At 50.3% G+C, this 13,226-nt stretch overlaps 7 non-coding genes across 7 annotated transcripts; all 7 read right to left on the bottom strand.

Moving 5' to 3' along the window:
* Nucleotides 1–627: 627 nt before the first annotated feature.
* TRNAG-UCC (transfer RNA glycine (anticodon UCC)) lies at nucleotides 628–699 on the bottom strand. Its single transcript has one exon. It is a non-coding gene; the product is annotated as a tRNA-Gly (tRNA).
* Nucleotides 700–1,884: 1,185 nt separating this feature from the next.
* On the bottom strand, nucleotides 1,885–1,956 carry TRNAG-UCC (transfer RNA glycine (anticodon UCC)). The gene has a single exon. It is a non-coding gene; the product is annotated as a tRNA-Gly (tRNA).
* A 2,551-nt stretch (nucleotides 1,957–4,507) lies between these two features.
* TRNAG-UCC (transfer RNA glycine (anticodon UCC)) lies at nucleotides 4,508–4,579 on the bottom strand. The gene has a single exon. It is a non-coding gene; the product is annotated as a tRNA-Gly (tRNA).
* Nucleotides 4,580–5,764: 1,185 nt separating this feature from the next.
* TRNAG-UCC (transfer RNA glycine (anticodon UCC)) lies at nucleotides 5,765–5,836 on the bottom strand. Its single transcript has one exon. It is a non-coding gene; the product is annotated as a tRNA-Gly (tRNA).
* A 1,185-nt stretch (nucleotides 5,837–7,021) lies between these two features.
* TRNAG-UCC (transfer RNA glycine (anticodon UCC)) lies at nucleotides 7,022–7,093 on the bottom strand. The gene has a single exon. It is a non-coding gene; the product is annotated as a tRNA-Gly (tRNA).
* Nucleotides 7,094–8,278: 1,185 nt separating this feature from the next.
* Nucleotides 8,279–8,350, bottom strand: TRNAG-UCC (transfer RNA glycine (anticodon UCC)). The gene has a single exon. It is a non-coding gene; the product is annotated as a tRNA-Gly (tRNA).
* Nucleotides 8,351–12,049: 3,699 nt separating this feature from the next.
* TRNAG-UCC (transfer RNA glycine (anticodon UCC)) lies at nucleotides 12,050–12,121 on the bottom strand. The gene has a single exon. It is a non-coding gene; the product is annotated as a tRNA-Gly (tRNA).
* Nucleotides 12,122–13,226: the final 1,105 nt, after the last annotated feature.

Here is a 13,226-nt window from a genome sequence, read left to right as displayed (position 1 = left end):
GCTCACACCCTAACTGCCAACACCCCTTCCCCTTCTCTCTCTGTCTCTCTCTCTCTGTCTCTCTCTCTCATTCTCTCTCTCTCGCAAATAGATACTTTACTTCCCAGGTGCAACAAAACAAGCCTTCTCGAGCTGGCAGATATGGGAAGGAAGGAAGGAAGGGCCAGTTTGGAAACTCAACTCAATTACCATAAATCCCCTGCTAAGGGTTATGGGAGGGAGGAATGAAGGAACTTTGCTTCAGGGAAAGGGCTGCTGCTGCTTCAGCATGTGAGGAGCGCAGCCACACGTTTCACCTTCTTCAGTATGTTGGTTTACAGGATGAGAGAGATCCTGAAACCTCACTCTAATAGGCTGAGGTGCTGTGCTCGGTGGCCTGCTGGGACCAAGGCCCGTCAGGGCAAGGCCCGTCAGGGCAAGGCGAATAGGCCTTTGTCAGGCCTTTGTCGGGGAGGGGCCAGGAGCCCTGCTCGCTTCAATCCCCTCACCGATAGACAGTTGCAGAAACTAGGATGCAAGAACCTTTCCTGGATGGGGTTTTGATTTTCACGAAAAGTGTGTCAGCTTTGCTTTCAGCATGAGTCTGATTTCCAAAAAATGCATTTTGAACAATTTAAAGATTTGATCTGCGTTGGCCGGGAATCGAACCCGGGTCAACTGCTTGGAAGGCAGCTATGCTCACCACTATACCACCAACGCCTGCCTGTCTGGGCTATCTGATGGAGCGGCCCTTAGAAATAAGAATAAGTCATTGGCTGGGAATGAAAAAAGCTTGCGTTTGACGCAGAAGCAGTTCGCATCATGAGGTCTTGCCGGTCAGCCCAACATTTCCCCGGGACCCCTTAAAAAAGGAGCTTGGTTTTAAGTTTGGTTTGATTGAACAGTACATTTTGTTGGCTGGGCTGGGACCCTCTCCTATTTAGCGCAAGAGTGGAACGAGGCAGCAAGTTCAAGGAATGACATTGCATCCAGGCACTTACAGCTCTTTGTGCCCTAATGCCATGACACAAAAACATAATTTGAAAAAAGTTAGCAGAGGATGGTTTCGATCCATCGACCTCTGGGTTATGGGCCCAGCACGCTTCCGCTGCGCCACTCTGCTGGTTGGAGAACAAGAGCTTTTCTGGGCTTTTACAGCCTACAAACCGACAACCCTAGACCCAGTTTCGAGTGAAGCGGGCAGTAGGCCTTACAAAGCCAAACAACCTGCAACCACGCACTCCCATCCCATGGCCTTTTGCAGACAGGCCTCATTTCTCTAGCTCACACCCTAACTGCCAACACCCCTTCCCCTTCTCTCTCTGTCTCTCTCTCTCTGTCTCTCTCTCTCATTCTCTCTCTCTCGCAAATAGATACTTTACTTCCCAGGTGCAACAAAACAAGCCTTCTCGAGCTGGCAGATATGGGAAGGAAGGAAGGAAGGGCCAGTTTGGAAACTCAACTCAATTACCATAAGTCCCCTGCTAAGGGTTATGGGAGGGAGGAATGAAGGAACTTTGCTTCAGGGAAAGGGCTGCTGCTGCTTCAGCATGTGAGGAGCGCAGCCACACGTTTCACCTTCTTCAGTATGTTGGTTTACAGGATGAGAGAGATCCTGAAACCTCACTCTAATAGGCTGAGGTGCTGTGCTCGGTGGCCTGCTGGGACCAAGGCCCGTCAGGGCAAGGCGAATAGGCCTTTGTCAGGCCTTCGTCAGGGCTTTGTCGGGGAGGGGCCAGGAGCCCTGCTCGCTTCAATCCCCTCACCGATAGACAGTTGCAGAAACTAGGATGCAAGAACCTTTCCTGGATGGGGTTTTGATTTTCACGAAAAGTGTGTCAGCTTTGCTTTCAGCATGAGTCTGATTTCCAAAAAATGCATTTTGAACAATTTAAAGATTTGATCTGCGTTGGCCGGGAATCGAACCCGGGTCAACTGCTTGGAAGGCAGCTATGCTCACCACTATACCACCAACGCCTGCCTGCCTGGGCTATCTGATGGAGCGGCCTTTAGAAATAAGAATAAGTCATTGGCTGGGAATGAAAAAAGCTTGCGTTTGACGCAGAAGCAGTTTGCATCATGAGGTCTTGCCGGTCAGCCCAACATTTCCCCGGGACCCCTTAAAAAAGGAGCTTGGTTTTAAGTTTGGTTTGATTGAACAGTGCATTTTGTTGGCTGGGCTGGGACCCTCTCCTATTTAGCGCAAGAGTGGAACGAGGCAGCAAGTTCAAGGAATGACATTGCATCCAGGCACTTACAGCTCTTTGTGCCCTAATGCCATGACACAAAAACATAATTTGAAAAAAGTTAGCAGAGGATGGTTTCGATCCATCGACCTCTGGGTTATGGGCCCAGCACGCTTCCGCTGCGCCACTCTGCTGGTTGGAGAACAAAAGCTTTTCTGGGCTTTTACAGCCTACAAACCGACAACCCTAGACCCATTTTCGAGTGAAGCGGGCAGTAGGCCTTACAAAGCCAAACAACCTGCAACCACGCACTCCCATCCCATGGCCTTTTGCAGACAGGCCTCATTTCTCTAGCTCACACCCTAACTGCCAACACCCCTTCCCCTTCTCTCTCTGTCTCTCTCTCTCTGTCTCTCTCTCTCATTCTCTCTCTCTCGCAAATAGATACTTTACTTCCCAGGTGCAACAAAACAAGCCTTCTCGAGCTGGCAGATATGGGAAGGAAGGAAGGAAGGGCCAGTTTGGAAACTCAACTCAATTACCATAAATCCCCTGCTAAGGGTTATGGGAGGGAGGAATGAAGGAACTTTGCTTCAGGGAAAGGGCTGCTGCTGCTTCAGCATGTGAGGAGCGCAGCCACACGTTTCACCTTCTTCAGTATGTTGGTTTACAGGATGAGAGAGATCCTGAAACCTCACTCTAATAGGCTGAGGTGCTGTGCTCGGTGGCCTGCTGGGACCAAGGCCCGTCAGGGCAAGGCGAATAGGCCTTTGTCAGGCCTTCGTCAGGGCTTTGTCGGGGAGGGGCCAGGAGCCCTGCTCGCTTCAATCCCCTCACCGATAGACAGTTGCAGAAACTAGGATGCAAGAACCTTTCCTGGATGGGGTTTTGATTTTCACGAAAAGTGTGTCAGCTTTGCTTTCAGCATGAGTCTGATTTCCAAAAAATGCATTTTGAACAATTTAAAGATTTGATCTGCGTTGGCCGGGAATCGAACCCTGGTCAACTGCTTGGAAGGCAGCTATGCTCACCACTATACCACCAACGCCTGCCTGTCTGGGCTATCTGATGGAGCGGCCTTTAGAAATAAGAATAAGTCATTGGCTGGGAATGAAAAAAGCTTGCGTTTGACGCAGAAGCAGTTTGCATCATGAGGTCTTGCCGGTCAGCCCAACATTTCCCCGGGACCCCTTAAAAAAGGAGCTTGGTTTTAAGTTTGGTTTGATTGAACAGTGCATTTTGTTGGCTGGGCTGGGACCCTCTCCTATTTAGCGCAAGAGTGGAACGAGGCAGCAAGTTCAAGGAATGACATTGCATCCAGGCACTTACAGCTCTTTGTGCCCTAATGCCATGACACAAAAACATAATTTGAAAAAAGTTAGCAGAGGATGGTTTCGATCCATCGACCTCTGGGTTATGGGCCCAGCACGCTTCCGCTGCGCCACTCTGCGGGTTGGAGAACAAAAGCTTTTCTGGGCTTTTACAGCCTACAAACCGACAACCCTAGACCCATTTTCGAGTGAAGCGGGCAGTAGGCCTTACAAAGCCAAACAACCTGCAACCACGCACTCCCATCCCATGGCCTTTTGCAGACAGGCCTCATTTCTCTAGCTCACACCCTAACTGCCAACACCCCTTCCCCTTCTCTCTCTGTCTCTCTCTCTCTGTCTCTCTCTCTCATTCTCTCTCTCTCGCAAATAGATACTTTACTTCCCAGGTGCAACAAAACAAGCCTTCTCGAGCTGGCAGATATGGGAAGGAAGGAAGGAAGGGCCAGTTTGGAAACTCAACTCAATTACCATAAATCCCCTGCTAAGGGTTATGGGAGGGAGGAATGAAGGAACTTTGCTTCAGGGAAAGGGCTGCTGCTGCTTCAGCATGTGAGGAGCGCAGCCACACGTTTCACCTTCTTCAGTATGTTGGTTTACAGGATGAGAGAGATCCTGAAACCTCACTCTAATAGGCTGAGGTGCTGTGCTCGGTGGCCTGCTGGGACCAAGGCCCGTCAGGGCAAGGCCCGTCAGGGCAAGGCCCGTCAGGGCAAGGCCCGTCAGGGCAAGGCCCGTCAGGGCAAGGCCCGTCAGGGCAAGGCCCGTCAGGGCAAGGCCCGTCAGGGCAAGGCCCGTCAGGGCAAGGCGAATAGGCCTTTGTCAGGCCTTTGTCGGGGAGGGGCCAGGAGCCCTGCTCGCTTCAATCCCCTCACCGATAGACAGTTGCAGAAACTAGGATGCAAGAACCTTTCCTGGATGGGGTTTTGATTTTCACGAAAAGTGTGTCAGCTTTGCTTTCAGCATGAGTCTGATTTCCAAAAAATGCATTTTGAACAATTTAAAGATTTGATCTGCGTTGGCCGGGAATCGAACCCGGGTCAACTGCTTGGAAGGCAGCTATGCTCACCACTATACCACCAACGCCTGCCTGTCTGGGCTATCTGATGGAGCGGCCCTTAGAAATAAGAATAAGTCATTGGCTGGGAATGAAAAAAGCTTGCGTTTGACGCAGAAGCAGTTCGCATCATGAGGTCTTGCCGGTCAGCCCAACATTTCCCCGGGACCCCTTAAAAAAGGAGCTTGGTTTTAAGTTTGGTTTGATTGAACAGTACATTTTGTTGGCTGGGCTGGGACCCTCTCCTATTTAGCGCAAGAGTGGAACGAGGCAGCAAGTTCAAGGAATGACATTGCATCCAGGCACTTACAGCTCTTTGTGCCCTAATGCCATGACACAAAAACATAATTTGAAAAAAGTTAGCAGAGGATGGTTTCGATCCATCGACCTCTGGGTTATGGGCCCAGCACGCTTCCGCTGCGCCACTCTGCTGGTTGGAGAACAAGAGCTTTTCTGGGCTTTTACAGCCTACAAACCGACAACCCTAGACCCAGTTTCGAGTGAAGCGGGCAGTAGGCCTTACAAAGCCAAACAACCTGCAACCACGCACTCCCATCCCATGGCCTTTTGCAGACAGGCCTCATTTCTCTAGCTCACACCCTAACTGCCAACACCCCTTCCCCTTCTCTCTCTGTCTCTCTCTCTCTGTCTCTCTCTCTCATTCTCTCTCTCTCGCAAATAGATACTTTACTTCCCAGGTGCAACAAAACAAGCCTTCTCGAGCTGGCAGATATGGGAAGGAAGGAAGGAAGGGCCAGTTTGGAAACTCAACTCAATTACCATAAATCCCCTGCTAAGGGTTATGGGAGGGAGGAATGAAGGAACTTTGCTTCAGGGAAAGGGCTGCTGCTGCTTCAGCATGTGAGGAGCGCAGCCACACGTTTCACCTTCTTCAGTATGTTGGTTTACAGGATGAGAGAGATCCTGAAACCTCACTCTAATAGGCTGAGGTGCTGTGCTCGGTGGCCTGCTGGGACCAAGGCCCGTCAGGGCAAGGCGAATAGGCCTTTGTCAGGCCTTCGTCAGGGCTTTGTCGGGGAGGGGCCAGGAGCCCTGCTCGCTTCAATCCCCTCACCGATAGACAGTTGCAGAAACTAGGATGCAAGAACCTTTCCTGGATGGGGTTTTGATTTTCACGAAAAGTGTGTCAGCTTTGCTTTCAGCATGAGTCTGATTTCCAAAAAATGCATTTTGAACAATTTAAAGATTTGATCTGCGTTGGCCGGGAATCGAACCCGGGTCAACTGCTTGGAAGGCAGCTATGCTCACCACTATACCACCAACGCCTGCCTGTCTGGGCTATCTGATGGAGCGGCCCTTAGAAATAAGAATAAGTCATTGGCTGGGAATGAAAAAAGCTTGCGTTTGACGCAGAAGCAGTTCGCATCATGAGGTCTTGCCGGTCAGCCCAACATTTCCCCGGGACCCCTTAAAAAAGGAGCTTGGTTTTAAGTTTGGTTTGATTGAACAGTACATTTTGTTGGCTGGGCTGGGACCCTCTCATATTTAGCGCAAGAGTGGAACGAGGCAGCAAGTTCAAGGAATGACATTGCATCCAGGCACTTACAGCTCTTTGTGCCCTAATGCCATGACACAAAAACATAATTTGAAAAAAGTTAGCAGAGGATGGTTTCGATCCATCGACCTCTGGGTTATGGGCCCAGCACGCTTCCGCTGCGCCACTCTGCTGGTTGGAGAACAAGAGCTTTTCTGGGCTTTTACAGCCTACAAACCGACAACCCTAGACCCAGTTTCGAGTGAAGCGGGCAGTAGGCCTTACAAAGCCAAACAACCTGCAACCACGCACTCCCATCCCATGGCCTTTTGCAGACAGGCCTCATTTCTCTAGCTCACACCCTAACTGCCAACACCCCTTCCCCTTCTCTCTCTGTCTCTCTCTCTCTGTCTCTCTCTCTCATTCTCTCTCTCTCGCAAATAGATACTTTACTTCCCAGGTGCAACAAAACAAGCCTTCTCGAGCTGGCAGATATGGGAAGGAAGGAAGGAAGGGCCAGTTTGGAAACTCAACTCAATTACCATAAATCCCCTGCTAAGGGTTATGGGAGGGAGGAATGAAGGAACTTTGCTTCAGGGAAAGGGCTGCTGCTGCTTCAGCATGTGAGGAGCGCAGCCACACGTTTCACCTTCTTCAGTATGTTGGTTTACAGGATGAGAGAGATCCTGAAACCTCACTCTAATAGGCTGAGGTGCTGTGCTCGGTGGCCTGCTGGGACCAAGGCCCGTCAGGGCAAGGCGAATAGGCCTTTGTCAGGCCTTCGTCAGGGCTTTGTCGGGGAGGGGCCAGGAGCCCTGCTCGCTTCAATCCCCTCACCGATAGACAGTTGCAGAAACTAGGATGCAAGAACCTTTCCTGGATGGGGTTTTGATTTTCACGAAAAGTGTGTCAGCTTTGCTTTCAGCATGAGTCTGATTTCCAAAAAATGCATTTTGAACAATTTAAAGATTTGATCTGCGTTGGCCGGGAATCGAACCCGGGTCAACTGCTTGGAAGGCAGCTATGCTCACCACTATACCACCAACGCCTGCCTGTCTGGGCTATCTGATGGAGCGGCCCTTAGAAATAAGAATAAGTCATTGGCTGGGAATGAAAAAAGCTTGCGTTTGACGCAGAAGCAGTTCGCATCATGAGGTCTTGCCGGTCAGCCCAACATTTCCCCGGGACCCCTTAAAAAAGGAGCTTGGTTTTAAGTTTGGTTTGATTGAACAGTACATTTTGTTGGCTGGGCTGGGACCCTCTCCTATTTAGCGCAAGAGTGGAACGAGGCAGCAAGTTCAAGGAATGACATTGCATCCAGGCACTTACAGCTCTTTGTGCCCTAATGCCATGACACAAAAACATAATTTGAAAAAAGTTAGCAGAGGATGGTTTCGATCCATCGACCTCTGGGTTATGGGCCCAGCACGCTTCCGCTGCGCCACTCTGCTGGTTGGAGAACAAGAGCTTTTCTGGGCTTTTACAGCCTACAAACCGACAACCCTAGACCCAGTTTCGAGTGAAGCGGGCAGTAGGCCTTACAAAGCCAAACAACCTGCAACCACGCACTCCCATCCCATGGCCTTTTGCAGACAGGCCTCATTTCTCTAGCTCACACCCTAACTGCCAACACCCCTTCCCCTTCTCTCTCTGTCTCTCTCTCTCTGTCTCTCTCTCTCATTCTCTCTCTCTCGCAAATAGATACTTTACTTCCCAGGTGCAACAAAACAAGCCTTCTCGAGCTGGCAGATATGGGAAGGAAGGAAGGAAGGGCCAGTTTGGAAACTCAACTCAATTACCATAAATCCCCTGCTAAGGGTTATGGGAGGGAGGAATGAAGTAACTTTGCTTCAGGGAAAGGGCTGCTGCTGCTTCAGCATGTGAGGAGCGCAGCCACACGTTTCACCTTCTTCAGTATGTTGGTTTACAGGATGAGAGAGATCCTGAAACCTCACTCTAATAGGCTGAGGTGCTGTGCTCGGTGGCCTGCTGGGACCAAGGCCCGTCAGGGCAAGGCGAATAGGCCTTTGTCAGGCCTTCGTCAGGGCTTTGTCGGGGAGGGGCCAGGAGCCCTGCTCGCTTCAATCCCCTCACCGATAGACAGTTGCAGAAACTAGGATGCAAGAACCTTTCCTGGATGGGGTTTTGATTTTCACGAAAAGTGTGTCAGCTTTGCTTTCAGCATGAGTCTGATTTCCAAAAAATGCATTTTGAACAATTTAAAGATTTGATCTGCGTTGGCCGGGAATCGAACCCGGGTCAACTGCTTGGAAGGCAGCTATGCTCACCACTATACCACCAACGCCTGCCTGTCTGGGCTATCTGATGGAGCGGCCCTTAGAAATAAGAATAAGTCATTGGCTGGGAATGAAAAAAGCTTGCGTTTGACGCAGAAGCAGTTCGCATCATGAGGTCTTGCCGGTCAGCCCAACATTTCCCCGGGACCCCTTAAAAAAGGAGCTTGGTTTTAAGTTTGGTTTGATTGAACAGTACATTTTGTTGGCTGGGCTGGGACCCTCTCCTATTTAGCGCAAGAGTGGAACGAGGCAGCAAGTTCAAGGAATGACATTGCATCCAGGCACTTACAGCTCTTTGTGCCCTAATGCCATGACACAAAAACATAATTTGAAAAAAGTTAGCAGAGGATGGTTTCGATCCATCGACCTCTGGGTTATGGGCCCAGCACGCTTCCGCTGCGCCACTCTGCTGGTTGGAGAACAAGAGCTTTTCTGGGCTTTTACAGCCTACAAACCGACAACCCTAGACCCAGTTTCGAGTGAAGCGGGCAGTAGGCCTTACAAAGCCAAACAACCTGCAACCACGCACTCCCATCCCATGGCCTTTTGCAGACAGGCCTCATTTCTCTAGCTCACACCCTAACTGCCAACACCCCTTCCCCTTCTCTCTCTGTCTCTCTCTCTCTGTCTCTCTCTCTCATTCTCTCTCTCTCGCAAATAGATACTTTACTTCCCAGGTGCAACAAAACAAGCCTTCTCGAGCTGGCAGATATGGGAAGGAAGGAAGGAAGGGCCAGTTTGGAAACTCAACTCAATTACCATAAATCCCCTGCTAAGGGTTATGGGAGGGAGGAATGAAGGAACTTTGCTTCAGGGAAAGGGCTGCTGCTGCTTCAGCATGTGAGGAGCGCAGCCACACGTTTCACCTTCTTCAGTATGTTGGTTTACAGGATGAGAGAGATCCTGAAACCTCACTCTAATAGGCTGAGGTGCTGTGCTCGGTGGCCTGCTGGGACCAAGGCCCGTCAGGGCAAGGCGAATAGGCCTTTGTCAGGCCTTCGTCAGGGCTTTGTCGGGGAGGGGCCAGGAGCCCTGCTCGCTTCAATCCCCTCACCGATAGACAGTTGCAGAAACTAGGATGCAAGAACCTTTCCTGGATGGGGTTTTGATTTTCACGAAAAGTGTGTCAGCTTTGCTTTCAGCATGAGTCTGATTTCCAAAAAATGCATTTTGAACAATTTAAAGATTTGATCTGCGTTGGCCGGGAGTCGAACCCAGGTCAACTGCTTGGAAGGCAGCTATGCTCACCACTATACCACCAACGCCTGCCTGTCTGGGCTATCTGATGGAGTGGCCCTTAGAAATAAGAATAAGTCATTGGCTGGGAATGAAAAAAGCTTGCGTTTGACGCAGAAGCAGTTCGCATCATGAGGTCTTGCCGGTCAGCCCAACATTTCCCCGGGACCCCTTAAAAAAGGAGCTTGGTTTTAAGTTTGGTTTGATTGAACAGTACATTTTGTTGGCTGGGCTGGGACCCTCTCCTATTTAGCGCAAGAGTGGAACGAGGCAGCAAGTTCAAGGAATGACATTGCATCCAGGCACTTACAGCTCTTTGTGCCCTAATGCCATGACACAAAAACATAATTTGAAAAAAGTTAGCAGAGGATGGTTTCGATCCATCGACCTCTGGGTTATGGGCCCAGCACGCTTCCGCTGCGCCACTCTGCTGGTTGGAGAACAAGAGCTTTTATGGGCTTTTACAGCCTACAAACCGACAACCCTAGACCCAGTTTCGAGTGAAGCGGGCAGTAGGCCTTACAAAGCCAAACAACCTGCAACCACGCACTCCCATCCCATGGCCTTTTGCAGACAGGCCTCATTTCTCTAGCTCACACCCTAACTGCCAACACCCCTTCCCCTTCTCTCTCTGTCTCTCTCTCTCTGTCTCTCTCTCTCATTCTCTCTCTCTCGCAAATAGATACTTTACTTCCCAGGTGCAACAAAACAAGCCTTCTCGAGCTGGCAGATATGGGAAGGAAGGAAGGAAGGGCCAGTTTGGAAACTCAACTCAATTACCATAAATCCCCTGCTAAGGGTTATGGGAGGGAGGAATGAAGGAACTTTGCTTCAGGGAAAGGGCTGCTGCTGCTTCAGCATGTGAGGAGCGCAGCCACACGTTTCACCTTCTTCAGTATGTTGGTTTACAGGATGAGAGAGATCCTGAAACCTCACTCTAATAGGCTGAGGTGCTGTGCTCGGTGGCCTGCTGGGACCAAGGCCCGTCAGGGCAAGGCGAATAGGCCTTTGTCAGGCCTTCGTCAGGGCTTTGTCGGGGAGGGGCCAGGAGCCCTGCTCGCTTCAATCCCCTCACCGATAGACAGTTGCAGAAACTAGGATGCAAGAACCTTTCCTGGATGGGGTTTTGATTTTCACGAAAAGTGTGTCAGCTTTGCTTTCAGCATGAGTCTGATTTCCAAAAAATGCATTTTGAACAATTTAAAGATTTGATCTGCGTTGGCCGGGAGTCGAACCCAGGTCAACTGCTTGGAAGGCAGCTATGCTCACCACTATACCACCAACGCCTGCCTGTCTGGGCTATCTGATGGAGTGGCCCTTAGAAATAAGAATAAGTCATTGGCTGGGAATGAAAAAAGCTTGCGTTTGACGCAGAAGCAGTTCGCATCATGAGGTCTTGCCGGTCAGCCCAACATTTCCCCGGGACCCCTTAAAAAAGGAGCTTGGTTTTAAGTTTGGTTTGATTGAACAGTACATTTTGTTGGCTGGGCTGGGACCCTCTCCTATTTAGCGCAAGAGTGGAACGAGGCAGCAAGTTCAAGGAATGACATTGCATCCAGGCACTTACAGCTCTTTGTGCCCTAATGCCATGACACAAAAACATAATTTGAAAAAAGTTAGCAGAGGATGGTTTCGATCCATCGACCTCTGGGTTATGGGCCCAGCACGCTTCCGCTGCGCCACTCTGCTGGTTGGAGAACAAGAGCTTTTCTGGGCTTTTACAGCCTACAAACCGACAACCCTAGACCCAGTTTCGAGTGAAGCGGGCAGTAGGCCTTACAAAGCCAAACAACCTGCAACCACGCACTCCCATCCCATGGCCTTTTGCAGACAGGCCTCATTTCTCTAGCTCACACCCTAACTGCCAACACCCCTTCCCCTTCTCTCTCTGTCTCTCTCTCTCTGTCTCTCTCTCTCATTCTCTCTCTCTCGCAAATAGATACTTTACTTCCCAGGTGCAACAAAACAAGCCTTCTCGAGCTGGCAGATATGGGAAGGAAGGAAGGAAGGGCCAGTTTGGAAACTCAACTCAATTACCATAAATCCCCTGCTAAGGGTTATGGGAGGGAGGAATGAAGGAACTTTGCTTCAGGGAAAGGGCTGCTGCTGCTTCAGCATGTGAGGAGCGCAGCCACACGTTTCACCTTCTTCAGTATGTTGGTTTACAGGATGAGAGAGATCCTGAAACCTCACTCTAATAGGCTGAGGTGCTGTGCTCGGTGGCCTGCTGGGACCAAGGCCCGTCAGGGCAAGGCGAATAGGCCTTTGTCAGGCCTTCGTCAGGGCTTTGTCGGGGAGGGGCCAGGAGCCCTGCTCGCTTCAATCCCCTCACCGATAGACAGTTGCAGAAACTAGGATGCAAGAACCTTTCCTGGATGGGGTTTTGATTTTCACGAAAAGTGTGTCAGCTTTGCTTTCAGCATGAGTCTGATTTCCAAAAAATGCATTTTGAACAATTTAAAGATTTGATCTGCGTTGGCCGGGAATCGAACCCGGGTCAACTGCTTGGAAGGCAGCTATGCTCACCACTATACCACCAACGCCTGCCTGTCTGGGCTATCTGATGGAGCGGCCCTTAGAAATAAGAATAAGTCATTGGCTGGGAATGAAAAAAGCTTGCGTTTGACGCAGAAGCAGTTCGCATCATGAGGTCTTGCCGGTCAGCCCAACATTTCCCCGGGACCCCTTAAAAAAGGAGCTTGGTTTTAAGTTTGGTTTGATTGAACAGTACATTTTGTTGGCTGGGCTGGGACCCTCTCCTATTTAGCGCAAGAGTGGAACGAGGCAGCAAGTTCAAGGAATGACATTGCATCCAGGCACTTACAGCTCTTTGTGCCCTAATGCCATGACACAAAAACATAATTTGAAAAAAGTTAGCAGAGGATGGTTTCGATCCATCGACCTCTGGGTTATGGGCCCAGCACGCTTCCGCTGCGCCACTCTGCTGGTTGGAGAACAAGAGCTTTTCTGGGCTTTTACAGCCTACAAACCGACAACCCTAGACCCAGTTTCGAGTGAAGCGGGCAGTAGGCCTTACAAAGCCAAACAACCTGCAACCACGCACTCCCATCCCATGGCCTTTTGCAGACAGGCCTCATTTCTCTAGCTCACACCCTAACTGCCAACACCCCTTCCCCTTCTCTCTCTGTCTCTCTCTCTCTGTCTCTCTCTCTCATTCTCTCTCTCTCGCAAATAGATACTTTACTTCCCAGGTGCAACAAAACAAGCCTTCTCGAGCTGGCAGATATGGGAAGGAAGGAAGGAAGGGCCAGTTTGGAAACTCAACTCAATTACCATAAATCCCCTGCTAAGGGTTATGGGAGGGAGGAATGAAGGAACTTTGCTTCAGGGAAAGGGCTGCTGCTGCTTCAGCATGTGAGGAGCGCAGCCACACGTTTCACCTTCTTCAGTATGTTGGTTTACAGGATGAGAGAGATCCTGAAACCTCACTCTAATAGGCTGAGGTGCTGTGCTCGGTGGCCTGCTGGGACCAAGGCCCGTCAGGGCAAGGCGAATAGGCCTTTGTCAGGCCTTCGTCAGGGCTTTGTCGGGGAGGGGCCAGGAGCCCTGCTCGCTTCAATCCCCTCACCGATAGACAGTTGCAGAAACTAGGATGCAAGAACCTTTCCTGGATGGGGTTTTGATTTT

This window comes from Ambystoma mexicanum, chromosome 6q, assembly GCF_040938575.1.
Source record: "Ambystoma mexicanum isolate Mex_15411 chromosome 6q, UKY_AmexF1_1, whole genome shotgun sequence".
NCBI lineage: Eukaryota > Metazoa > Chordata > Amphibia > Caudata > Ambystomatidae > Ambystoma > Ambystoma mexicanum.
Note: the sequence above shows the minus strand (reverse complement) of the source record. Positions and strands in the feature narration are given on the sequence as shown.